Here is a 17984-nt window from a genome sequence, read left to right on the forward strand (position 1 = left end):
TAATATAAATTTATTTATTTTAATTGGAGGCTAATTACTTTACAATATTGTACTGGCTTTGCCATACATCAACATGAATCCACCATGGGTGCTATTTAAAATATTACAATACTATCCTTATCCTTAAAGTATTACAATACTATCCTTCAGGAAGGAATGACCCACAGATAGAATTAGGCAGCACAGTAAAAAGAGCGGGAAAATCATCTTTGAGAGACCAAGGCTTGAGCCTCATCTATGCCACTTGTGGCTAATGTGATCCCTCAGTTAAGTTGTCTTTCTGACTAATTTCACTTTATGTAAAAACTTAATTCATGGGACTCATGAGAATTAGAGGAGGCATTATTAATGTCACAAAATCTAATATCACTGTTACAAGTAAATGCTTAGTAAATGTTAGCTGTTAGTAATAACTTAGAGTTGCAAGTAGACTAAAAGAAAATGGCTGGCCACATATGAAATAGAGGGGGTGTAAGAATCAGTCATCGTGGCTGTCAAGGATCTCTGTGAAATATCCAATCCTAAGTTTTGCAGATAAGACATGGGGAAATGGAAGTGTCTGCTTGGCAGTCACAAACTGGCAAAACTGAGACTCAAGCCTCCATCACCATTTCCAATCTCATTGTTCCCTCATGCTTAGCAGTAGGAGACAGTCTGAAATTCCAATGAGGATTTTAGAACACTTCAGTAAGTTCTTTACACATAGAATATAGAACATACTCTAACTTGTTTACCTAATCTGAGCAGTACTTATTCCTATGCCCAACCTGGTCTACTCAGGCTATGCTAGTGGTAAAGAATCTGCCTGCCAGTGCAGGAGACACAGGAGATGTGGGTTTGGGAAGATCCACTGGAAGAGGGAATGGCTACCCATTCCAGTATTCTTGCCTGGAAAATTCCATGGACAGAAGAGCCTGGCAGGCTGCAGGCCATAGGGTCACAAAGAGTCAGACATAACTGAGCGTAGCACAGCATACATATACCCACATGCCCAACCTTGCCGTAGGTATTGGGATGCTTGAGATTTGTCAAGATAAATATAAAACAGGCCCTGCCCTTGTGAGGACAAACCTCCAGAGAAAGACCACCATGTAAACAAACAAATATAATTCAGTGCAATAAAAGCCCAGGAAGGAGCTGTGCAGGAAAAGTTCTGGAACTTCCCAGGGAGGAAGCGGCGATTGAACCATGCCTCTGAGTTACATTACATTCTGTTCTGCCAATGCTATCAGAGATCGCCTGTCAGCCATTCCTTCTCCTCCTTCCTTTGCCCATAGAAATGACTGTCAACAGGTTAAGAGAAACTTACTAGAACGTTGTCCATTATTTGAGTATGTAAACGGTGACAGACTTTATTTTTAGGGGCTCCAAAATCACTGCGGCTGGTGACTGAAGCCATGAAATTAAAAGACACTAGACTCTTGGAAGAAAAGTTATGGCCAACCTAGACAGCATATTAAAAAGCAGAGACATTACTTTGCCAACTAAGGTCAGTCTAGTCAAACGTATGGTTTTTCTGGTAGTCGTATATGAACTTGAGAGTTGGACTATAAAGAAAGCTGAGCACCAAAGAACTGATGGTTTTGAACTGTGGTGTTGGAGAAGATTCTTGAGAGTCCCTTGGACTGCAAGGAGATCAAACCAGTCCATCCGAAAGGAAATCAGTCCTGAATATTCACTGGAAGGACTAATGCTGAAGCTGAAACTCCAATACTTTGGCCACCTGATGCAAGGAACTGAGTCAGTGGAAAAGACCCTGATGCTGGTAACGATTGAAGGCGGGAGGAGAAGGGGACAACAGAGAATGAGATGGCTGGATGTCATCACCGACTCAATGGACATGAGTTTGAGTTAACTCCGGGAGTTGGTGATGGACAGAGAGGCCTGGAGTGCTGCAGTCCATGGGGCTGCAAAGAGTCGGACATGACTGAGTGACTGGACTGAACTGATAGTTGTTCTATGGCCATTTGTTAGTAAGACGTAAACTTGAGATTCAAATAGAAAGTAAATAGTCTTAAGTTTACTTCTGTGGCTTTTTAATACCCTGAATTTCTTAGTAATAGCAGAAATTCTATTTTTTTTCAGTGTTTGTACTATTCCGACTCTTGAAAGGAGGGGGAGGCTTTTACGACCATCCTTGTTCACCATGTATGCCCTACCTGCTCATGGATCTTATTCTCATGTAGTCACTTGCAATAGGAAGCCTTAATTTAGGAAAAAGTGCTAGAATCATTGCTCCCTTCCATTTGTTTGGAGGAACCAGTGGTTAGATCATATTTTGACTGGCTGAAGAATAACTGTGCTATGTTATCTTAACTTTTAAAAACTACGTTTACAAACCTGTTGAGTATTTCCTCAGCATTACCTCCTGTGTTCTCCTTTTTGTGATCTTAGACCATGCTCTTTGCTGATTAGCTTTGATTGACTGGTGTACTCCTTAGTTAAGGAAACTATCCCTTGATCAAAAATTAATACTGACAAAAATAATTTGATGGTTGCTCTGAGTACTCATGATAAAATTCAAGAATCAAGAATTTGCATTATATATCCAGATGATAGTGAATTGCTGAAATTTGAACAAAAGGATATATTTCCCATTTAAAAAATTAATGCTGAGTGGAAGTAACATCCTAGGTAAAACAAGATGATACTGCTCTAAAGATCCCTGTTTGGATTTTTAAAAGGGGGTAGAAGTGGAAAGGGAAATATTACTTTTTCTTAGACAGTCAAAAAGATCTGCTTTGTCAAATGTCACAAATAACCCCTTTTGCCAACCAAACTGAGCAGGTATCATGGTTTTGCAACTCTGCATTAGATTAATATAAAGACTATGTTCATTTCACTTACTGTATAATTACGATTTGAGTCCAAATCCCAGAGTACAGATGAATGGAGATTTTCTTAAGGCAACTATCTGCTCTTCTCAAATGGTCTTCTTATTTCTTGTGTTTCTAAAATTAGAAAAGTGAGTTTAAACAAACAATAGATGACCTTTGTGAGTAAAACATCTGAGCATAGAAAGATTAATCAACCTCTATCAGTCAGTCATTAAACCAAATAGGAGCTTTTTTTTGTACTTTTAAACCTCCGATTTACAGTCAGGCAAATTGTGTAAAAAGGCTGGTAATACAGTGACGCCCAATGCCACTGGGCTTTAGAAAGCTGACAGTTCCTGTAAAATAGTCATTAAACAACCTCTAGAAGAGACTCATCAGCAGATGCCCCCAGGTGAAGGAGAGAGAAAGCTGAGAGAATGAAGGAGAATCTAACATCTTAGCATGACTGAATTAAACAGAGCATATTATGCTGATTTTCAGAGTCAGCCCAGTAATTTAATTTTCAGAGCAGTTCCTTTGATTGTAGCAACCATTTTATGAAACATTAATAAAACTTTGTATGTGTGTGTGTAACACACATCTCTTTTCCATTTCATTAAGAAAAAGGAGTCAATATCAAGAAGGAGTCAACATCGTCAAATTTGCTGACCATTAGTTCTGTAAATGCCAAAAAACATTTTTGTTGTTATTCTTGAAAAGGCAAAGGAGCAGAATAATATAGCTCCTTCAGTATTATTCCATAGGAAGCCCAAAACAGGGAAAAGGAAATAAAGTACATACAGTTATTACATGTTAGTCCAAGGAATTTTACATTAAGACTATGAGCTAAAATACTACTATAATGTATAATCCAAATGTGATTTTATACCTCCTATATAATCATGTCTACTGTGTATCCAAATTAATTGCTGTAGAATATACATTGTTCTGTATATTGTTAGCAAAGGCATCTAAGACAATAGATATATCTGCATCAAGATACCCAGTTGAGAGTTGTTTTTAATGATTTTTATTTTACATTTTGAATAACAGAAGATTCACAGATATGAATGTTTTAAAGAAGGAAGGACCTTTAAATAATTAATACAGCTGGGCCTTACTCTACATAATACGTATATTCTTAAAATGTGCATCATAAAACTATTTTCTTTGCAAGTTAACTTGTATTTTCTCATTTATTTCCATCATAAAACTGAAGATCCATTCTCACTGAAGTAATTTTTGGCTCAAAGACAAGGATCACATTTAAGAATGAATCAACCCTTTTAAATCAATGGTAAATTTTATACTCAAATCTAGTAATTATCCTTAGTCTGATACTGTAGGTTATAACTCTCTCTCTTCTTTCGTGACACAGTCCTTATTGTAACCTTATTGTTAAGTACCTTGTATTTTCCACTCTGCTATACTATTTTTTAAAGAAATAAACATATATAAATGATAAACACATCAGAATATTCTTTCGAAGTAACATACAAATACAAATAATACATTTGTTAGTGAATGGTTTAAAAAAAAACAAAGACAGCTGACACTGCCAGTCACTGCAAGGACATGAGAAATGTCACAGACGAGGCACCTGTGGACCAGAGACCACGTTCATTGCAGACGCTACCGGTGAATCCCTGCAGACTTTGCTAGGTCACGGGGCCTCTCTAGGATTTGGTTTCCTCATCTTTAAAATGGGGAGGCCACACTAAAGGGAAATATATTTGTCCCATCGTGAGATCCCAATGAAGGTGTTTTTCCTCTGCTGTCCTGGTCAGTACTTTCTATGCTTACTAATAATAATGTCTTTGTTCAACTTGGCAGTCCTTCTCATGGTAAGATAGACCATTAAAAAACCATGGCCACGTATTTTCATGTTCAAGAACGCCATTTCCCAAATAGTGTATTGTATATTTTTAGTGATTATTCCTACATTTAATTTTCATTTTTTCATGCTTACAGGTTTTCCCAGCTCTTCTAGTAAATTATAAATTTCTATAATTATTTCTGTCCTGAGTTTATAATTTGGACCTTAATATTTGTTTCTATATTTGAGACTCAAAATAATATCCAGTTGGCAAGGAATAGAATTCAAATTCTCTTGGGTATTTCTGTAACATGTAAAAGTCTGCAAAAGATTGTCAGAAATTGTTTCATCTCATTACACTAAACATGTTAATTAACTCTTTAAGTTCTATATTCTAATAAAGTGAATAACTGGTTGGGAAAACCATAAAGAGTCACATTTAAGCCCCACCTTAGGCACTTGTTAATTACCAATTGTAAAATACCCATAAGATTAAGCACCACATATTCGGAGAAGGACAGAAATGAAAGTTGTTTAACAGACTTTCATCTGGGAGAGATTTTATTAAGAGCCTCCTTCCTATATGCCAAGATATGAATGCTTGAGTATAATTCAATTTTATACAAAAGAAAATTCCATTCAAATCTAAAGATAGAATATTTCTATTCCAAGTTACTTTTCCCTGAATTACTGAGAAGAATTGAAAGAGAGTAATCCCAAATCATAAATGTATGAAACAAGTCTTCAAATAGTTGAAAAATAACATTGAGAAATTCTCAGGGCCATGGTTGACAGCAGAATGAGGCTGACTGTTGAGTGGGTTAAGGTTAATTCCATGATGTATAAAAGGAATATAGTCAAGTTGAATACGGGTAGCAAACCTTTGGTGCGTGTGGCCATTTTCCTGTGATTCTTTTAAAAGGGAAGCACAGTGTGGAACCCCAAATGCCAGCCCTAAGTTATACAACCCACTGGGCTATACTTTTTCCAAAAGTTTAATTTCCATTGTTAGTCCCATGAAGAAAAGCCCTGCCCTCTCTATTTCCTTACAGAGCTGCTTTTGATGGAAAACTTTGTGGATGTTTGTGATATTGCTCAGAGCCCATTGGCAGATGAGCATCTCTTGCTGTGGCCTCCATCATTATTTGCCTGTCTTGTCTATTAACGAGCACTATCATCCCATCGTGGGATGACAGCTGCAACACGTACTCAGGCGCAATAAACAGCTAAATGAGGCGCACAGCAATTTCACTTGTCACCAGCGCCCTCGGCACGACTGGCTGCACAGCTTGATGCATAAATTCATGAGGCTGTTGCATATGATGGAGTATGCTTGGCTGAAAGAGGTGATGGATAGCAGGGCAGCTAAAAATGGCCATCACCTTGACTCTGTCAGGACATTTTTTAAAACTACCCCATCAGCTTTCTTGTATTCAATGCACTATCATAGCACAGAAGACTCTAAGGCACTGATCTGATACTTTTCTTCAATAAAGAGTTTTGGGGAGAGTTTTCTCTAAAAGGAGGTACCATGAACTGAGGTAGATTTCATATATTCATCTTCAACTGATGCTGCTAGATTAACTTCTGTTTAAGGATAGAATTTTCTACATAAAAATCTCAGAAATAAATTTCAGTCTCAATAATTGGGGGAAAACAATATAAAGTTTTGAAAATATTTCTGAACTGTACAGTTGAGCAGTGGATTGGCTAACATGAGATTTGAAGAATTTGAAAATAGGCATAGGGATATTTAAACACATAGATCCCAGAAATAGAACTTATGCATAACTCTTTGCAACATTGAATTAAATTCCAGGACACATCATTGCATCAGTGTTGGCAATGTATTTTCTAATTGGTATACAAAACATAAAGCAAGGGCTAATACTTTATAAAAGCAACTCCATCAAAGAAGCTACATAGGAGACTTTAAAAATAACCAATGATACAATGTATCCATTTCTCTAAAAATATCTCTTTAAACTCTGAACCACTCAGATTCTTGAATTTAAGCCAGAACTCCAGAACCTGTGGGCAGGGCCCGGGATATCCCACTGAAATGGGCTATACATCCTCCATCTATGTTAGTGGAAGTCATCTAAGGAAGACAAATATAAAGGCAACAAAATCAATGAGGCAGTTTCCTGCAAAGCTTTATACATTAATCTCTATCACACAGAGATATATACACACACCAGTATAAGGGAAGGAAGTCACTTGTTCTCTAATAAAAGAGAAAACCCTTGATAGTAAGCAATTAATACAGTTGTCATGATTAGTTATGCAGCTATGAATCAACACACACAGTAAAAATGACCACTTTCTATAGACACAAAATATCTATGATTCAATCATGGTGAAAATAGCCACCAATATGGGTGCTTACAAATGATTCTTATAGCTACTTTCCTTCTCTTCCTTTTGTAATAAAGTAGGAACTCCTGAGTGAGAGTTAACCGAACAGTTTAGACACATATAAGCTAGATCAGAAATGGCAACCCACTCCAGTGTTCCTGCCTGGAGAATCCCCAGGGATGGGGGAGCCTGGTGGGCTGCCGTCTATGGGGTCGCACAGAGTCAGACACAACTGAAGCGACTTAGCAGCAGCAGTAGCAGCAGCAAGCTAGATCAGACAACAAATTTATTCACCATTTTCCCTTTTGTTCTTATCTTCCCATATCCAAACTCACACTTCTCAAATGCACATGTTCCAAAATCCCCTAAAATACTTAGCAAAAGTATTTTTAAAAGAAAGCAAGACAAAGGTGAATTCGTGGGGGTAACTTTTAGTATTAATATGAATATAAAATAACATTCCAAATGATGCAAGAAGTGTCCAAATATGTAGGAGGAAAATACTTTTGAATTGTTTGAGAAACAGGGTTCTTTTAAAGAAGATAATTACATGGCATGATATCAGATGATATCCTTAAGATACTGTTTTAATAGCTACTTACCTGGCTAATCCGTGGACTGGGTGGCTCTGATGTGGGTAAGGATGTATGGATGTTAGCCATTGTTCAGGAGGGCAGATGGAGAAGAGAAATTTAAAAGAATAGGGAAGACTAATTCTCCAGGCGAGAATAACTGGAATGGGTTGCCATTTCCTTCTCCAGAGGATCTTCCCGACCCGAGGATTGAACCTGGGCATCCTGCATTGCAGGAAGATTCTTTACCCTCTGAGCCATCAAGGAAGCCCATTAAGGAGATTCCTTATCAATAAGACTAGATTGGAGGACATTGTGAATTAATAAAGATAAAAACATGCTTTGTGTACTTACTTTTAAGTCAAACATTGTAAGATCAAAATTAGAGTGAGATAATGAGACACTCTACTCAAGTACAAAATTAAACAGAGTACAAAAAAACTCAATAATCAAGATAAATGATAATTTAATACAATATATTTTAAAATAGAAAGTAACACAGAATATTCATAATTGTATTAGTTCTATTGTATCAAAATCACTGCAAACTTTATAGCTTAAAACAATTGCCATTTATTATCTCTATTTCTGTGGGTCAAAAGCCTATCACAGGCAGGACTGGATCTACTTAAGATCCTACTATAAGGATGAATAAAATATCAAAATTTTAAATAAAAACAAGATTTAAACCTGCCCTTGCATGACCATGACTCACTTCCTTACCCAGGACCCAACTGTGTTTCTGATAAAAAAATAATTTTTTTAAAGCAAAAACAGGAAGCTGGCCTATGAGTCATAATTTCCCACTTTGAATTTTTAAAACATGGAATTAAAATATTATTTCTTGATTGATGGCACGCTGTCCTTAAATTCTTGTACCCACAGTGAGTGCCTCAGTCACCTCATACTGGTCTCAGCCTTCAGTTTCACCTCCACTGTCTTGTGTAATTTTCCTCACCACCTTGTAAGGTGGACCTGGCCAGTCCCTATCACAAATGGGAACACAGAGAAGGTATTTAATTTGTTTACATTCATACAAGTATTAGGGCTTCCCTCGTGTCTCAGATGGTAAAGAATCTGCAGGAGACCCTGCTTCAATCCCTGGAACAGGAATATCCCCTAAAGAAGGGAATGGCAATCTATTCCAGTATTCTTGCCTAGAGAGTCCCATGGACAGAGGAACCTGGCAGGCTGCAGTCCACGGGGTCGCAAAGAGTCAGAATTCACATTCTACTACTATACAGGTATTGAAAGACAGAGCTGGGATCCGAATTCAGATTTACCTGACTCCAGAAACCAAGTTATTGGTTGTGGGCCTTACTAGGAAGGGTTGAAGAGCAGAGGCTGTGTCAGCAACTCAGATCATGGATTCAGAATACTTTACCCAGCATTCCCACACTGTGGATTTAAATTATTAAATTATTTAAGTCTCAGGTTGAGATAATAACAGGTGCCTTTTATAGTTTATGGAAGGGGTAAGTGACGAGATTATTAATTTTTTAAGATCAGGGACAGTCTTCAGTTTTATATATAGCTAGTATGCAATAGCTCTGTGAATGAATTAATATTGAAGAAATGAATGAGATAAAATAATATAAAGGTCTATGACTGTTATGATCTATGAAGTACCATACAAGTATGATATGCCTTCTGCAGAAACATTAGATGCTTCAGTTAGGGAAATATCCAAATTATATATTGTTTTATGGAGTTGTCTCTCATGATTGGTTTCCTTAATATATTAATTATTTGAGTGTGAAGGCCTAGATTATAATATTAGACAAACATAGTGATTGCAGGTTGGACTCTGTGCTCTCTAAATTGATGACACAAGACTAAGTAATGTGGTGACTAGAACTGACTATAAAAAATGTAAACCAAAAATAAATCCCTTAATGATAAATTCAGTTCAGTTCAGTTGTTCAGTCATGCCTGACTCTCTGTGACCCCATGGACTGCAACACGCCAGGCTTCCCTGTCCATCACCAACTCCTGCAGTTTGCTCAAACTCATGTCCATTGAGTCGCTGATGCCATCCAACCATCTCATCTTCTGTTGTCCCCTTCTCTTCCTGCCTTCAATCTTTTTCAGCATCAGGGTCTTTTCCAATGATAAACTAGCTTTTATTTATTTTTCAGAGTGATGATTCTGTTGGACTGTGTTCTACAAATAGAACAACTCCTGGTTAATTTAGCCGAGGAAAGAAAAAAAGAGAGAGAAAGAAGGAGAAAGGGAAGGAGGAAGGCAGGAAAGGAAAGGGGGAAAAAGAAAAAAGAAAGAAAGGGAGGGAAGAAAAAAGGAAGGAGGTAAGAAAAGAAGGAAGGAAGGGAGGGAGGGAAGGAGAGAGAGTGAAGGAGGGAAAGAAAGGAATAAAGAAAACATCTTTCTTGGATAATTCAGATAATTAGACAACATGATATTTTGAAATATGTTACCTAGAGTCATAACCAACTCTACAATTTGAACTTTAGTATTATTTGCATTTATTAAATTACTACAGAAATTTTTACATTGAATATGTTTTCTTTTTTGAGAAAAAAAAAAGGTGACAACCTAACCTAAATGAACATCAGCCAAAGCAGAGTGCAAAACATTGGAGAGGACTCAGAGGTACATTTTATACTCAACTTTTGGCTAAGCTAGGGCTCAGCACTAGTGCGTTCCAGATGACAGATTGGAGCTGCGCTTGGCTCTTTATGGATTTGGCTGATATCTGGCTGACCAGAAAAACCTTTTCTTCCTCTGAAAACCCAAGTACCAAATACCTATTTTTTAAAATAAATTATTCCAATGCATTCATTTCTAATATCCTTATTATGCTTTTTTCTATATAGCCACATTGATAGTGATATATAAAATGTGAAACAAATTATATTTACCTCAAACTTTTATTAATTATATATTTTTAATCCATGGATACACAAATGCTAGATTCAGCATGCTAAAACATAGTAAAGAGGCTATTACTTATTATTCCTGTATGCATAAGTGTTTACAAGCAATATATTTTTCCATCTTTAAATTTTGTCCTTTCTTTATTTCCCTACTCATTGACAATGATGCATCATTTTTATAAAGTAATACCACATAAACTACATATGTTTCTAGATATAATGGCTTGAATTAACGCTGCCTTTTCTATTGGCCTCCTGCACTAACTTGTCTTTTCTTTATATACATTATTGTCTTTTTTCTTAATTATTCTCTTTTCCTTATACTACACAATGATGAGTCTTTCTATTTTAGGAGTTATGGAAGAGAGTGTCTCTACCAGAATCTGATTCAGATCCCACTTCAAAAAGACAAACGATTAAACAAACTCCCTGGTATTTTCCAGAATGAAAAAAAACAATCAACATAACCTCTTTGTTTAGCTTCAGTGTTAGTCATCTAGGATAGATCTGATCATGTTATTTTCCTGCTTCAGGTGACTCAAGGTTTTCTGTTTCTAGGCTAAGACTTTAGGACTCTAATCACAGCCTCCAGAGCACATGGCCTGGCCCTGCTCCTGCCCAACTACTTCTGTGTCATCCTACTCATTACTCTCTCTCCTTTAGCTATGCTTGATTTCTCCTTTTTCCACCCACATCGTCCACATACTTATATGGATTAACCCATTTTTTAGTTTAATACTCAAAATGACTTGAGGAATTAGACAATTATGTTATTTCTACTTATAAGTGACATGGACATGTTGGTAAGAAGTCACAGAGCTAAGATCTACCCATCAGCCAGAACTTAAGCACTCCTGGGAATTTTTATAGAGAAAAGTCTACACATGTTCTTCAACTTAGGATGGGATTGTATCCCAAAACATTCGTAAGTAAAAGAATATTGTAAGTTGAAAACACATTTTATGCACCTAACTTATTGAACACCATAGTTTAGCATGGCCCATCTTAAACATATTCAGAACACTTGTATTAGTGTACAGTTGGGCAGAATAATCTCTACCCAGAGCCTTTTTAATAATAAAATGCTGAATATCTCATATAACTTATTGAATATTCTGCTTAAGTAAAAAAGGGGAGGAATGTATGGGCACAGATAGTATGTCAGTTGTGAACACTTGTGATCACATGGCTGATGGAAACTGCAGCTCTTGCTAATACTCAACATCACAAGAGTTTGTATTCCTTATCATTAGCCTTGAAAAAAGATAAAAAATTAGAATTTGATGTATGGTTTCTAGTGAAAGAATATGACTTTTGTACCACCGTCAAGTTGAAAAATCTTAAATTGAACAACTGTAAGTTGTGGACATCTCTATTTTGTTGTTTCATTTGCCTACTTTACTTTTATTTGATACTTTAGTTACAAGTATCTTGTAACTAGACAAATATCTTTGGTAAAACAAAAATAGTTAACTCCTTTCTAGGCAGTAAATGTCAATGTACCAGTCTTTCAAATACTTTTTCTAAGAACCTGTGTATCCTCACCTTCTTCTAATTTGATGTGCATTTCTGTATAAACACTTCTAAATAGTTTACAGGCCAATCCTTCAGATATCTATAATGGATTTGACATTCTTTGAACATGTGTATTCTCATACTATTAATTAGTTTGTATATTTTTGAGATGATGATATTGATTAGTTTGTACAGTAATTTTGAGGCATTATGACTAAGATGATCAATGTTTCTGCCAAATGCTCATCTACAGGAAATTCAAAATGAAAGATTCTCTTCTAAGAGGCTATTTGCCCAGAGATAACTCTTTGAAAAATGGACAGGAAAACATCAAGTTAAATTGATACATCACTATACTATTTAGGTAGTAAATGACAATTGCAGAGATATGACAGGAAAGAAAATTGTGATACTTTGCAATAAAGTATTAACTCCTATCCCCTTCTCCAATGACGATGATGTTAAATGCTTATTAATGAATTCTTTACTATTTACTGGCAGGGAGCACTTTTAGTGAAAGGTAATTGGACTTGGAGGTTTATAAACTTTTCTCTGTTAATTACTTGTGTTCTTGGGCAAGTTAAACCTTCTCTATTTATAAAATGGGTAGCTTTACTTTCCATGTAGGTTTTGAGGATTAAATGAGATAAGATGTAAAAGGTATAGCTCTGGATTTACATATATTAGAGGTTATGTACCCAACACCTTTATTTTTAACTCCTCTCTAATTAGTCTAGAATATATTGATAGTAGTTAATTCTTATTAAAACTTATTTTAGCTTTCAGTATTGAGTTATTCTAGTCATACAAAATAAGTGACAACATCATGGCACTGAGTTTATAGGTGAAATGAACACCCTGATCACATTATTGGTTTTGTAGGACATAGATTTCTCTTAAATAATTATAGATTTCAAATTGCTGCTAAGTTGCTTCAGTCGTGTCCAACTCTGTGCGACCCCATGGACTGCAGCCTACCAGGCTTCTCCATCCATGCGATTCTCCAGGCAAGAACACTGGAGTGGGTTGCCATTTCCTTCTCCAATGCATGAAAGTGGAAAGTGAAAGTGAAGTTGCTCAGTCATGTCTGACTCTCAGCGACCCCATGGACTGCAGCCGACCAGTCTGCTCCATCCATGGGATTTTCCGGGCAACAGTACTGGAGTGGGGTGCCATTGCCTTCTCCCAGATTTCATATTAGCACAAAATAAACTTGAGTATTTATTTTCTGATGCAAAATAGAATTAGTAGACTTAGCTTTTGGCTTGATAAAGATGACCAAAATTATAAAGTTAGAGTCCCGTTAAAAACAAATATAAACTAGAATTTCAACTATTAATTGGAACATTATCCAATATATGTACATTGGATAACACATGATTCCAATGCTTTGATTTGTGACTAGAATTTTGGTATAGAATACCCACTCCAATATTCTTGCCTGGAAATCCCATGGATAGTGGAGCTGGTGGATTATAGTCCATGGGGTTGAAAGAATCAGACACGACTGAAAGTGACTAACAGGACGACTTGACTCACATGAATATATGGCACGTTTTACATATAAAAGTAGTATTAAAAAGGAAAAGGTCTGAAAAGAAAATGTAAGAAGTAATATTATATTTATATAAAAACATTAACATGAAAGTAATATTTTTAAAGATTGTTTGGAAGAAGAGTTTCCTAATCTCCTAAATTTCCTCATTTTAGGAGTTTCTTAGGAGGATTAAAATTTCCTAATCTATCCAAAATACAAATATAATTAAAATTTCAGTTACCCCTACATCTCCTATAGTATGTGATATCCTTAAAATAATCAATGAATGATAACAAACAACTGAAGGAATGAATGAATACACTTATAAAAATGATATCCCATGTTATATACATCCTCCCCTTCTGGTGCAGGTGACAGAATTTTGTAATTCAAGATTCAACAAAAAGAAATTGTATTTGGCAAAACTAATACAATTATGTAAAGTTTAAAAAACAAAAAAAGAAATTGTATGAAGCTATAACTTCTAAACCAATAGAGTTTATTATTGTACTTTGGCTCACTCTAAAATAAAGACACTAAGGGAGACTATGGTAGATTCAAAATTTAAACCAAAATCATGTATTAAATAAAAATACACACTCTCAGTTACTGACATTATAAGGTCACACTTATTGATTCTGAAAATCTGATTTGCTATCTATTCTACTTCTTACAGCTATTTTTTTTTAATCAAGTAGAGTTGCTATTAAAGTGCTGCACTCAATATGCCAGCAAATTTGGAAAACTCAGCAGTGGCCACAATACTGGAAAAGGTCAATTTTCATTCCAATCCCAAAGAAAGGCAATGCCAAAGAATGTTCAAACTACTTCACAATCGTACTCATCTCACATGCTAGCAAAATAAAGCTCAAAATTCTCCAAGCCAGGCTTCAGCAGTTCATTAACCATGAACTTCCAGATGTTCAAGCTGGATTTAGAAAAGCCAGAGGAACCAGAGACAAATTGCCAACATCCGTTGGATCATAGAAAAAGTTAGAGAATTCCAGAAAAACATGTACTTCTGCTTTATCGACTACACCAAAGCCTTTGACTGTGTGGATCACAACAAACCAGAAAATTCTTCAAGAGATGAGAATACCAGACCACCTTACCTGCCTCTTGAGAAATATGCATGCACGTCAAAAAGCAACAGTTAGAACTTCTTTGGAACAACAGACTGGTTCCAAATCGGGAAAGGAGTACGTCAACTTTGTGTATTGTCACATAGCTTATTTAACTTATATGCAGACTATATTATGCAAAATGCCAGGATGGATGAAGCACAAGCTGGAATCAAGAATCCTGGGAGAAATATCAATTACCTCAGATATGCAGATGACACGACCATTATGGCAGAAAGTGAAGAATAACTAAACAGCCTCTTCATGAAAGTGAAAGAGGAAAGTGAAAAAGTTGCCTTAAAACTCAACATTCAGAAAACTAAGATCATGACATCCGGTCCCATCACTTCATTGCAAATAGATGGGGAAACAATGGAAACAGTGAGAGACTTTATTTTCTTGGGCTCCAAAATCACTGCAGATGGTGACTGCAGCCATGAAATTAAAAAACGCTTGCCCCTTGGAAGAAAAAACCATGAACAACCTAGACGGCTTCTTAAAAAGCAAAGACATTACTTTGCCAACTAAGGTCCATCTATCTAGTCAAGGCTATTGTTTTTCCAGCAGTCATGTATGGATGTGAGAGTTGGACTATAAAGTAAACTGAGCACCCAAGAATTGATGCTTTTTAACTGTGGTGTTGGAGAAGACTCTTGAAAGTCCCTTGGACTGCAAGGAGATCCAATTAGTCAATTCCAAAGGAAATCAGTCCTGAGTATTCATTGGAAGGACTAATGTTGAAGCTGAAACTCCAATAGTTTGGCTACCTGATGTGAAGAACTGACTCACTGGAAAGGATCCTGATGCTGGGAAAGATTGAAGGCAGGAGGAGAAGGAGACGGCAGAGGATGAGATGGTTGGATGGTATCACTGACTCAATGGACATGAGTTTGAGCAAATCCCAGGAGTTGGTGATGGACAGGGAAGCCTGGCGAGCTGCAGTCCATGGGGCCACAGTCGGACATGACTGAGCTACTAAAGTGAACTGAGAGTTGCTGTGACTTTATCATATTGAAGTCACATCTTTTCTATTCCTTAGTTAACACCTAGATCTAGACTCATGCAGTCTCTACCTCTCATTTTACCTACCCTCTCCTTTTTCCCAGTTACATGTTTAAAGGTCTATATTGGTCATTTCATTGCCTTGTTAAAAAATCCTCATTTATTCCTTTTGCTAATAGCTTTGTGTTTTTCAAGCTGCACCACAGTTTCTATGGACTCTTTGAGAGGCCTCGGGGTCTTCTGGGAGTAGGGAGAAAGGATGTTTCAAAGGACAAAGGAGAGCAGGAGTCTTGACATCTAACCTACTTCAAGTAGAGAAGTACAGATTTTATCTGTTCCATAGATTAGATTTCTGTTAAAGATTTCATTTAATGAAAGGCTAAAAACTGCTTGAAAACCATTGGTTTATATATGGTCTCCACTCCCTTTAGAGTCCCAGCCATGGTCTTTTTCCAACGAGTGAAGCACACCTATCCAGATTTGTATTATGCCATACTTTTCCATGTTTCTTGTTTCAGTCACACCAGGACACTCATGGTTTTTACTGTGAGTTTTTGTATTTTCCCTCAGCTTTTGTTCATAGACTCTTTGACCCTTGAATCCCCCAACTCCTCCTTGCTGAACTCCTACTACCCTTCAAAGCTCAGTTCAAATGACACCTGCTTCTTCTCATCCTTGAAACATTCTCCTTTTGATTCTTTGGAATTTCAATTACTCATTTTTGAACCTCTACTGTAACTACTATTATATTTTGCCTGTGCACTTGAATACATGTTTACTTATCCATGAGACTGTAAACTGTTTGATGTCAGAAATCACAATACATTCAAGTTGCCTTATTGCACACCTATATTTAACTCTTTATAAATTTTATTAGGAGGGCTTCCCTGGTGACTCAGACAGTGAAGAATCTTCCTGCAGTACAGGAAACCAGGGGCAACCCCTAGGTTGGGAAGACCCCTTGGAGAAGGGAATGGCTACCCACTCCAATATTCTTGTCTGGGGACTTCCATGGACAAAGGATCCTGGTGGGCTAAATATAGCTCATGGGGGTTGCAAAGAGTCAGACATGACTGAATGACTTTCACACTTTCACTCACATTTTATTAAGTAATAATCAAAGAAATAAGTAATAATAAATAAATGAAGTATACTGCACATTTCTTAGATCAATTTTATTCAATTATTGAAAAAAACTGTATCCTGTTATACTAGATGCTAAGCATTGAATTCAATTCTTTTTAAAATAATATTTTAATGAATATGGCTAGAATTAATCTTGCCAGCCAAAACTCTTTAAGTTTGCCAAAAAGGGTTCATTACTTCTGATTTAAAAATGTGGAAACTGAAGGACTAGGAGATTATAGTATTTTTTCTTTTCATTTTGGAAAATGGGCCTAGAGAACAAAAATGATATACTTGTTTTCTCTACTTAACCCACTAGGGAACCTGTATTTCACCTTAACTTTTCGTTGTTAGTTTTCTGCAGAACATTTCAGATAACATTTGCTTAAACTTCCTTGAAAACTTTTCCCCCTTTCCTCAGTGTGTGAGCAGCTTCCATTTCGTGGTGATACAGGGTCTATTTGGATAAGTCATACATATTTAGTTCTTTTTAATCTTAGCTCACATCAGCCCTTCTAGCCCCTCAATCATTTTTGTAGCTCTCTCTGAATTCCCTCCAGTACGATGACATCCTTCTGCTTCTGAGGTTTTCATAAATGGACACACTTGTCTGACTCACGATGTGTTATCTCTGCATGTGCTGCCCAAACAGTTTTTATAAACCACTATATCATCCTGTGCCATCTCATACTAATTTTCTGTAACTATCACTCCCAGGTTTCATTCAACATTCCTATTTTCCAAGTATAGTAGCTCCATTTCCCTGATTATCTGTGAATTTTCATCCAAGATGCATTACTTTACATCTTTCAGAGCCTAATCTTATTGTGATATCGCCTACTCAGACCTGTAACCTCTCTATATTCTCTAAACATATTTTCAGTTATAGCTTGTGCTTGCAAACCACCCAAATTTTGTGATATTTCTAAATGTAATACCTGATTCAGCTACCCTTTCTAATAATTAGTCAAATCAAAATAATATACAGACTCTTGCCATTTCCCTTTATCTCTTTCTTCAAGGAAAATACATACAAATCTTAGGTAGTCTTGCCACTCAGTCTATTTTTACCTGTTTTATCTTTCTCTTCCACTCAGTCTATTTTTATCTATTTTATCTTTCACTTCCATGCTTTCATGTGGATGAGTGACTGATGCATCACACAATTCCCAGCCTACTGGGGTTCATCATATTTTTAATACAATGTACTACAATACATATCAAGCCA

General features: G+C 36.4%; 1 long non-coding RNA gene across 1 annotated transcript in view; it reads right to left on the reverse strand.

The window, feature by feature from the left end:
• Positions 1-2846: 2846 nt before the first annotated feature.
• The window catches only part of LOC113898334, an 81712-nt gene continuing 66574 nt past the window's right edge, over positions 2847-17984 (reverse strand). The window contains exon 2 of the long non-coding RNA XR_003512611.1: positions 2847-2951. This is a non-coding gene — a long non-coding RNA (uncharacterized LOC113898334). The remainder of the gene's footprint in view (positions 2952-17984) is intronic.

The sequence above is a fragment of the Bos indicus x Bos taurus genome, chromosome 9 (genome assembly GCF_003369695.1).
Source record: "Bos indicus x Bos taurus breed Angus x Brahman F1 hybrid chromosome 9, Bos_hybrid_MaternalHap_v2.0, whole genome shotgun sequence".
Taxonomy (NCBI): Eukaryota; Metazoa; Chordata; class Mammalia; order Artiodactyla; family Bovidae; genus Bos; species Bos indicus x Bos taurus.